We start from the raw sequence: 10,264 nt of genomic DNA, 5'->3' as shown, positions 1-10,264 counted from the left end.
ACATGGCCTGGCACAAGCGTCGTGGTGACGTCGCCGCCCTACTTAGTGGCGAATGGCGGTTGTTGTTGAGTGAGTCTGTGAGTGAGTCTGTGTGTGTGAGTGTGTAAGTCTATGTGTGTGTGCGTGCACGTGTGCGTGCACATGTGGATCGCCACACAAATTTGGTGAAACTCCTACCCGTGGTCGCTGAGGTCGCCATCTCCTGGCCTAGCCAGGGTCTGGGCAGCGCAGCAAGCGGAGACATTTCCAGCTCTCGGAGATTGAATGTTTCCCCCTCACACGCGTTGGTTCTCTCCCCTCACATGTATACTCGCTCTTGAATGGAGCTGGGCAAACATATGTCATGCAGTGGGGCCCATTGCCTGAAACATCGCCCATGATATATTTTCCTCTTAAGGCAGCCGTTGTATTAACGAATGAGTTCAGTGATTTGTGTTATTTGTGCACCACTGCCAACGCGGTATCGACAAATAATCCCAATGTAGGACCACAGAGCTTGGGGATATTGTTGGTCGCGCCGGTTTCTGGCTGGCTGCAACACCAATGCACAAAATACAGCACTAACATAGAATATGTATGTATGTTGAACTTCTATCGCACCGTACGTAGCCAACCGCGCTAATCGAAGGTGCTGGGGAAGGACAACAAACTAAGCACAAAAAGCGGTTCTAAGAAAATGAGTTGTCAAAGACATTTAAAAGTGCGGAGCTCCAATGGCTTCCAAATATCGGAAGGAAGAGCGGTCCAGATGGCCGCAGAAGCGCATCTAAAAGCGGCGCGATGCGGTGACCGCACCCCAGAGCCCCCCCCAACGCCCCTTGGACCCCCTCCGCGAAGACAGCACAGAGTGCCGCTGCTCCCTTGTGACCAGGTCGCGTCTGAAAAAGAGCTACATGGACCAGTGGGCCTTACTTGGTAAATAAAAATAGTTTAGTTCGGGCCACCTCCCGCAACACGACGCTTGTGAGCATGGGGACACCGCGTGCTCCCCTCCAGATCGCATCTCCAGCTCACATCAGCTTATACCTCGACCTTACACCTTGAGCTCACGCCTTAAGCTCGAACTTTCAGTTCACACCTCTGCCTCACCACCTTCTGTTGAGCTCCACCAAGCATGCTCGTCTCAGGTTATTTCATCACGAATACAGTAGCCGCATTGTACAAAGACTCCACCGCCACTCAGGGACATCACCATTCACGGACATCTCCGCCACTCACAGCAGGGGCAACGGACACCACTGGTGACATTTCACATATGTGATTGAGATGCTCAGCAGTGGTTTCAGGTGCATTTTGATGACTCCATGAGAACCGTTCTTGATCTGCTGAAGTAGGAGCAATAATCCTCGTGCCACTTTTTTAGTTCGTCCCAGAGCACCCTACACCGACTGGGTCGTGGCAGTGACAGCAGCAGCAGCAGTGACATCGTGGCGCGTCACTGACACGGCTAAACACACATGAGCGGAGACGCAGTGGCGGCGGCAGGCAAAGCACATCCCTCACATGAACACTAAATCAAGCTACACTCTAGCCCACAGATGTGTCAGTCAAAGACAAAGATCCTCCGTAAAGACTTAAGACTGTTGTGGCAAGCGCTGTTAGCGAGCGCCTTATGAAGGCTGACATGGCATGTGAGGTAGCCTAAGCTAAATGAGCACCAGGCACTAATTTGAGACTGAGTCGACCTAGGGGAGGCCTAGTAACGATTTAGATAATCATCACTGGTGTTGGCCATGAGTGGAAATTGAACTCGGGTCGCCGGGTTCGTAGCGCAGCACGCTAACCTTTACACTTCTGCTCACCACAGATCTGTCAGTCACAAGCATACACATTGGAAGCAATCAACATCGGGCATATAAATGGTTCTGTTTAGACAACTTCACCAGTCCATCCAACTGCTGGTGGTAAAGGTAGGTTCACACCTTCTGTTAGCCGAAAATATCACTCGTGTCCTTGAGCATGTGATTGAGTCACCAAGGTGAATGTAGGCAAGGCGAGGCAATCATCTAGAAATGACTGACAAAGGATCTACATTAACCAGCTTTTCGAACAATATTATGACTTCACTTAATACAAAACAATATTCTTAGTAACTATTATTCTTAAAAAATAACAATAACTTATTTTAATGGATGACGCGTAAACAAAGGAGGGAACATGGAAAGGGTGCAGCGATGTTGGAATGTTATTTATTTTGTATTATTTCTTATTTGGGGTGGTGGTGGTGTTGGTAGAGGTAAAGGTGTTTATAGAGTTGGCAATTGTAGGATAGGTAGCGTTGATAGGGCTGTTGTTGGAAAGAGTGATGGTGTCGGTTGGGGTGGTCGTGTTGGTAGGAGTCATTGTGTTGGTAGGATTGGTGTTGGTAGGGTTGGTGTTGGTAGGGGGAGTGGTGTTGGTAGGAATAATGGTGTTGGTATGGTTGGTGTTGGTAGGGTTGGCGTTGGTAGGGTTGGTTTTGGTAGGAGTGGTGGTGTTCGTCGGAGTAGTTGCGTTTGGTAAGGGTAGCGGTGTTGGGAGGTGTGGTGGTGTTGGTAGGTGTGCGGATTCTAAAGGTGGTGGAGTTGGTAGGAGTGGTGGAGCAGGCATTGATCCGGGCCATGAAGAGTGGTCTCTTTGCCCTCATGATCACGAGGCGGGACTCACGCTCAGCTGGGGTGATGATGTGGGAAGGAGTGGTGGTGAGGGTAGAGGAAGTGATGGTGGTCAGGGTTGGGTTAGTAGAGGAGGTAGTGTTAGTAGGTGTGTGGTTGGTAGAGGTGGTGGAGTTGGTAGGAGTGGTGGAGCAGGCATTCATCCAGCCATGAAGAGTGATCTCTTTTCCCTCATGATCATGAGGCTGGACACATGCTCAGCTGGGGTGATGTGGGTAGGGGTGGTAGTGAGGGTAGAGGAGGTAATGTTGGTAAACGTGGGATTGGTCAAAGTGGCGGAGTTGGTAGGAGCGGTGGAGTTGGTGATTGAGCTGGTAGGGGTAATTGAGCTTATTTTAGTGCGGCAGGCATTGATGCGGGCCATTATCATGAGGTGACACCACTCACACTCAGCTGGGATGATGGTGTTGGTCCGGGTGGTAGTGAAGGTGGAGAAAATGCTGTTGGTAGGGTTTGTAGGGGTGGAAGGGGTGGTGGTGTTAGTCAGGATAGTATTGGTAGAGGTGTTGGTATTTAAAAGTGTGATGGTGTTAGTTTTTCGGGGTGGGGTTTGTCATGGTGGTGTTGGTAGGAATGGTGGTGTTGGTAGGAGTGGTGGTGTTGGTAGGAGTGGTGCTGTTGGTGGGTGCGCTGGTAAGTGTTGGTGAGCTATTCATCATGGAGCAGCCATCCAGTTGAGTCTTTAGGGATCTATGGGTCCTCTTGATTTTCATGGGGTGGCACTTGCTCCGAGCCAATTTACACATGGATCCTCTCATGTAGCGGCTTCGGTAAACTCGTCTGCGCTGCGATGACTTCTGTTTAAAACCGGAAACAAAATCATTATGAGAGGCAAGAGATTGCAGTCTCCTTCTTCCCCTGTTGGTCACTCCACTCAAATATGTTTTTTTCACTTGCCATCTGCCACACCACCACCATTGATTGAGCACGAGTGTTGTACCTGCCTTTCAGTGGCAAATATCGGACAACTATTTGTAATCCACCAACATGAACAATGTGTGCTTGTAATAAATGTGTGCGACTTTGTCGAGGATGTGAGTGTGATTTTTTATTGTTTGTTGTTGTAACGTTCTAACCTGCCTCTCCTGTACATCTGTGAAAAATAGCTTAATAGCTCATCGGATTCTTCCAGTATAAATATTCTGATTCTGATTTGTGTCATCTATGCATGTGAGATTATGACATTTGCCTGAGTGATCTATATCCATGATGCCTCTCTGGGTGTGGTGTCTCTGTTGTGGTGTCCTGCTGATGTTCTATGTTACAGTGACGCCAGCATACTCTCTCTCTTATTAGTGGATTCTTCAGCCAGACTCTTAGGCTGGTAATGGTGATCCCCGCGCTCTCCACGTCGTAAGTGATGGCCACCGGCCCACTGTGCAGCATCTTTATCAAGGTCGTCCACCTTGAGGGAGACGGGTATTCTCCATCTTGGGGAACCGTCATCTGTGGTGCCGCCGCAGCGGAGCCGCTCCAGCGGAGCCGTGCCCACCGCCGCGACGCCGTCACCGATGCCTCGGATTTCCCGCCACTCTCCCGGGGCTGGTGCCTTCTCAGACGTCCGCGTTTTGCCCACTGCACAGTCGTGAGGCCGCCGCAGCAGAGCCGCTCTGCCGAGGCCGTGCCCACCGCCGTGAAGCAGCCACCGGGGGATGCCGACGCCAACGCGGTGCACCCTCGCCACCCCCCCTCCCCCCGCACGAACGCACACACGCCCCACGTAGAGCCAGGAGGGGAGGTCACCCGGCCGATAGGTTTTTTTTCCAGAAGTCCCTAATGGGATCGATCTTCATGGTTTCCTGCGGCCGGGAAATTGGGCGATCTTCCCCCTGTAGCTGACATGCACTGCGGCGCCGGGACCTAATATTAAAGTTGCATGGTCACGGCAAGGGCCATCGAGCCACCGCGAGTGGAACCACACACACACAAGCACGGGTCAGTGGACTGGTAGCGGGAGAACAGAGAGCGGATGTCGGAGAGATCACTGCGGCGACATCACCCGAGTTGGGATCCGGGTATCGAAGGGTGGGAAAATCCGAGCCCCTGATTGGACGGGAGGCCAAGGGAGCGAAACGGCGAAATTCCTTTGTTGTAGGTGGGATAAAGGGAGGGGGATTCAGGTAGCAAGGCAGTTCTTCAAGATCATCGCGGTCCACGCAGGAGGGGAGTTAGCCGTTCGAGACGTCCGCGTGATGCACTTCAGCGCAGCCAGGCTCAACCCTCTACTGATCGCTTTTCTACAGCTTCCAGCGCAGCAGAGTGGAAGTACACGTGAGTAAGAGAGAGAGGTAAGTTTGGGCTATTTGATCGAGGGTAGAAAGCAGAGCGATAGGCAGAGGAAATACAGTCTAGGATCTCAAGGGGAATAGGCTGACATCCACTGACCCACACAATTACGCGTAGCTTAACGGGTTGCTTGCGGTAAATAAAATAACTGGTAGGGGAATAAACTGTTTCTTGTGCTCCTTTGGAGGGTGAAGAGGAGGGTGGAGAGTGTTTTGTGTTCGCACGCACACGCGGCTGTTTGCGGCGAATAAAGGAGTAGAGCGTGCTTGGTGTCCGTACCTGTACGATCGTTTACAGTATTGTTCAGCACGCGCGTGCCTACACGACTATTTTTGGTGGTGCCCAGCGCTCGCGTACCTGCGCAATCGCCTACAGTAGCGGTTTGCGCTCACGTGCATGCGCGGTTTACAACGAGGTTGAGCTTTCATTTGTGACCAGGTTCCATCTGAAAAATAAGTTAGTACCTCAGTGGGCTTTGACTGGTATGATGGGGGTGTTCTTGATTTGAAGCTTTCGTGACTGCAGGAATCCATACTCTTTGGTTCTTTCGGCAAAGTCACGTAGGTATAAAATCAAATAAATCAGTCTGCCTCAGCAGCAGACCATGCTTTCCCCACCCGATGATGGACGCTTGTGTTGCACCCGAAACATCGTGATTTACTTTATTTTATACCTACGTGACTTTACCGAAAGAACCAAAGAGTATGATGGGGCTGGTTTAGTTTTATTTGTTTGTGTTTGGGTGATTTGTTAACCTTTCTTGTACTTTGCACTATTACATGTTTTTGTAGTATTTGTTGTTGTAACGTTCTTACCAGCCCCTACCGGACATCTGTGAAAAAGAGCTTTATAGCTCATCGGATTCCTCAACCATTAAAAAATATTATTGTTCTGACTCTACTGGCTAGGGGACATTGTTCTGTCCGCACCAGCGCAACTCACCAACGCCGCACAAGGAGTCCAGCACATGTCCCAAATGCCACGCTGCCAGTAACAAAAAACACCCTTAAAGTTGCAGTGGATAATTTTTAAGTATACTTAATTGAGCAAGGTGTTTGCTTGTTCCAAATGACATATGCGACTTTGTCTAGGATGTGTGCGTGGATGTGATATATACTTGTGTGTGTGGTGTATGCGAGTGAGATTCTTATATCTGCGCGAGTGATCTGTACGCGTGATGCATCTCTGCGTGTGGTGTCTCTGCATGTGGTGTATGTCACGGTGCCACGCTGATGGCCTGTGTGAGCGTGAAGTCGGCACTCACCACTGCATTCTTCAGCCGCCACTCCGAGGCTGAGGAGGGTGATCCCCGCGCTCGCCACCTCGTAGGCGATGGCCACCGGCCCGCTGTGCAGCATCTCCATGAAGGTCGTCCACCCTGAAGGAGCTGGGTCGTCGTCTTCTCCTCCTCCTTGGGGAACCTCTATGCCATGGCTGGGAGAGGAAGCGACTCGAGGCACCCTCTCGGCTTCGTGACCTGTGAGGCGGTTGCTGATGTGGACGGCCACGGTCGCTTTGGTGAGAGGTAGAGGCTGTCCGGCCTGTGGCGGTTGGACCTCCCAGGCTCCCCTCGGCTTAACCAGCTAGTTAGGGGAGAAATTCTTCTCCTCCGTGGGCACAGACGCGAGGAACGCGGAGCTCGCCACGAGCAGCGTCACGAGGGTGCGTGAAGTACTGCGCAGCCCGTGAGCCTCCATGGTGACTGCTACGAGAGAGGCTCCAGGAGGCTTCGTGCAGAGAGGCGCTCCTCAGCAGGCAGCTTGCAGCGTGGCTCTAGCGGCAGACTGGGTGGAAGCGGGTGTGACGTCACGGCCCGAGGGCGGATGTGTGTTGTGTCTCATCTGTGTGTGTCTGTATGTCTGTGTGTGTGTCTGAGTGTTTGTGTGTATGTCTGTGTATCTGTGTGTGTATCTGTGTGTTTGTGTGTGTCTGTGTGTGTGTGCGGTAGTGTAGTGATTAGCGCGCTGTGCTATGAACCTAGCGACCCGGGGTTCGATTCCTGCTCACGGCCACCAACACTGGTGTCGTGTGCCGTGCCGGTCTTCGTAGGTGCTGCTCGTTATGGCTACAAGGGGAGGCCCAGGAGTGGTTGAGGTAATCGTCAGCAGTGTTGGTGGCCGTGAGCGGGAGTCGAACTTGGAGGGCAGCGTGGCATTCACTGCAACAACACCGCCCGCGCTCCGACTGGTACACGGTCCGAACAGTGCAGAGTGCACATAATTCGCGGCGTCTCTCGCACGGTCCGGGTCTCTGTGTGGAGAGCGGGAGACGAAGGCGAGGATCACACAGGGTAGAGGGTGCACGTCGGCACTGCTTCCCACGTCACAACACGAGTCACGTCACATCACAGACTCATCCTCACCGTGAACCAACATCATCAACACAAACCCACATCTTCTTAGTTCTTTCGGTAAAGTCACGTTGAAGGGAAACAATGAAATAATAAAATATATATAAAACAATAAAAATTTTCACGACGTTTCGACCATAACACAAACGGTCGTCATCAGGTGTGTCGGTTTGCATGAATTTATTTATTTTCAAACGGTGTATTTATTTATTTATAAAAAAAAACGTTAGCGCCACGTGCAGCGATTTGGCAGTTTATTTAGAAGAACTAGTCCATCTATGTTCTGAAAAGAGGAGGGGGGAGACGACAAATTTTAATGTATGCTGTCTGAAAGCCACTTTAAGCGTGAACAATCAATTAAGACCTGAAATGGTTTATCAAATCTTTCCAATGCTAAGCCAGAATCCATCTTCTCGGGTGAAATTGTCCCTGTGCTTGTATATGTGGATAGCCCTTCACTTGGAATGGAACTTTCTACAAACAAACTGAGGGCACCCCAATGGGCTCCCCCCTATCTCCGGTTATAGCTAACATTTTCATGGAGAAATTTGAGACTGACGCCATCCAGACTGCCACTGCGCCCAACCTTATGGAAGAGGTACGCGGATGACACTTTTGTCATCTGACCACATGGCCGGCCTGCTCTAGACCAATTCTTCGACCACATCAATTCCATACACCCAGCCATCAGATTTACCATGGAAGTCGAAAAAGATGGCAAGCTACCTTTTTTGGATGTCCTAATTAAAAAGAGACCTGATGGTTCAATGAGCCACTCTGTCTACAGGAAAGCTACCCATACGGATGCTTATCTGAAACCGGATTCCCATCACCATCCATCACAGAAGAATTCTCTCATCAAGACTCTGTATCATAGAGCCCAATGCATATCCGACCAGGAACACATAGGCAGTGAACTCAAGCACGTACACCAAGCTCTTAAGGCTAATGGTTACTCCGACTATACAATCCGCAAAGCTATCACTCAAACCATGAAGAAGTACCCTCTTGAGGAGCCTTTCAAAACCATCACTTTACCCTACATTGCGGGGATCACAAAAAAGATCTCCAAAATCTTGAATAAACACAAGATCCAGGTCCGTTTCAACACATTACATAAAATCCGTGATCTGGTTCCGTCTGTAAAAGATGTGATTCCGGGCATACAATACCCTGGTATCTACAAACTAAGTTGCCTCTGTGGTAGTAGTTACATTGGAGAAACCAAACGCCATGTCTCAGACCGCATTCGTGAACACAAAGGAGACCTTAAACACGGTAGGACCAACACCTCGGCCGTGGCAGATTATTGTTATAATTCAGTAGGCTCACATGACATTGACTTTTCCAAGACAGAGGTTCTTTGTAAGCCATCTGGCTACCATAAGAAATTCGTTCATGAGGCTATCCACATATACAAGCACAGAGACAATTTCAACCGAGAATATGGATTCTGGCTTAGCAATCATTGGAAAGATTTGATAAACCATTTCAGGTTTTAATTGATTGTTCACGCTTACAGTGGCTTTCAGACGGCATACAATGATTGTTTCGTCTCCCCCCTCCTCTTTTCAGAACATAGATGGACTCGTACTTTTAAATAAACTGCTAAATCGCTGCGCGTGGTGCTAACGTTTTTTATAAATAAATAAATACACCGTTTAAAAATAAATACATTTATGCAAACAGACACACCTGATGACGACCGTTTGTGTTATGGTCGAAACGTCGTGAGAATTTTATTGTTATATATATATTTTATTATTTTATTGTTTCCCTTCAACGTGACTTTACCGAAAGAACTAAGAATATGAATTACTGCAGTCACGAAAGCTTTAAATCACAAACCCACATCATTAACACGGACCCACATCATTAATAAGAAACTCACATCAACGCGAGGTTACATCTTTACCACTCACCCACAACACTGGACATCTGTGAGAAAGAGCTGTATAGCTCATCTGACTCCAGTATAAATATTCTGATTCTGACATGAACTCACATCGTCACGACTCACTCACAACATACCACCACCACTATCAGTAACACCACTAACGCCACCACTCCTCCTGCCAGTACACTACACAGACACACACGTCCTCACCACTCACATCACCACTCACCTACAGTTCCTCACTTCCTCCAGAGAGTCGCTGCTTCTGTCGTCTCGGTGCTTCTCTACCGCCACATGTGAGAAAAAAGATCGGCAGAAACAAGTGGGGGCGGGGCTCGGTGATCACGCCCTCAGTGACGCAATATCCTGTGAGCCCCTCCCCCCCAGCACCTTCCCCCCCCTCTACGCCCCCTCCCCCACTCACACCGCCAAAGACAAAGCTCCCGCGTATTTAGCCTTAACAGAGCACTCCTAACAACAACCCCACCACTAACAACGCCACCACCAATAACAACCCCACCACCAATAACAACCCCACCACCAATAACAACCCCACTACCACTAACAACCCCACCACCACGAACACCACCACCACTACTACCACACCACCACTAATACACAGTTCTGATCCACACCTCAGCTGCTCCCCACACGCGATGCTTCTGCTGCTCTCTCTACTTCCGCTTCCGCCGGTGAACGTGGCGCCAACTTCTGAAGCGGTTCGCTGCCTGGGCCTCCTCTGGGTCGACTCAGCCTGAAGGTGAGAACCTCGCATGATGTGGACACCTCAGCAGTGGTGGAGGAGAGACAAAGGCGGCCCACAGCCATAGGCTTCTAAACAGCTGCTGGGCTCACGGCATCGGTTCAAGCAGAGCCCGGCTCTGCTGCTGAGGCACTGAAGGTGGAAAGCGGTCCAGAGTGGCGCTCGAGTTGAGCCATTGCTGCTGATGAGAGGCTGATGGGATCAGTCAAATATACTTTTTTATCTTTGCAAGGAAGGGTTTATTGTGAAGGAGGCGAATCGCGTGCTGGCGGAGGAGGCCTCCACTAGACGCCGCTAATTAGGGTATTTGGTCT

General features: G+C 50.1%; 1 long non-coding RNA gene across 1 annotated transcript; it reads right to left on the bottom strand.

The window, feature by feature from the left end:
- Positions 1 to 2,175: 2,175 nt before the first annotated feature.
- LOC142906680 (uncharacterized) lies at positions 2,176 to 10,010 on the bottom strand. The gene is made up of 4 exons (XR_012930445.1): positions 9,823 to 10,010; positions 9,417 to 9,471; positions 6,205 to 7,190; positions 2,176 to 3,451 (listed from the first exon to the last, which is right to left on the bottom strand). It is a non-coding gene; the product is annotated as an uncharacterized LOC142906680 (long non-coding RNA).
- Positions 10,011 to 10,264: the final 254 nt, after the last annotated feature.

This window comes from Petromyzon marinus, chromosome 69, assembly GCF_048934315.1.
Source record: "Petromyzon marinus isolate PM22_M1 ecotype Great Lakes invasive population chromosome 69, UKy_Petmar_22M1.pri1.0, whole genome shotgun sequence".
Lineage (NCBI taxonomy): Eukaryota > Metazoa > Chordata > Hyperoartia > Petromyzontiformes > Petromyzontidae > Petromyzon > Petromyzon marinus.
The sequence above is the reverse complement of the archived record's forward strand: the minus strand, read 5'-3'. Positions and strand labels throughout refer to the sequence as shown.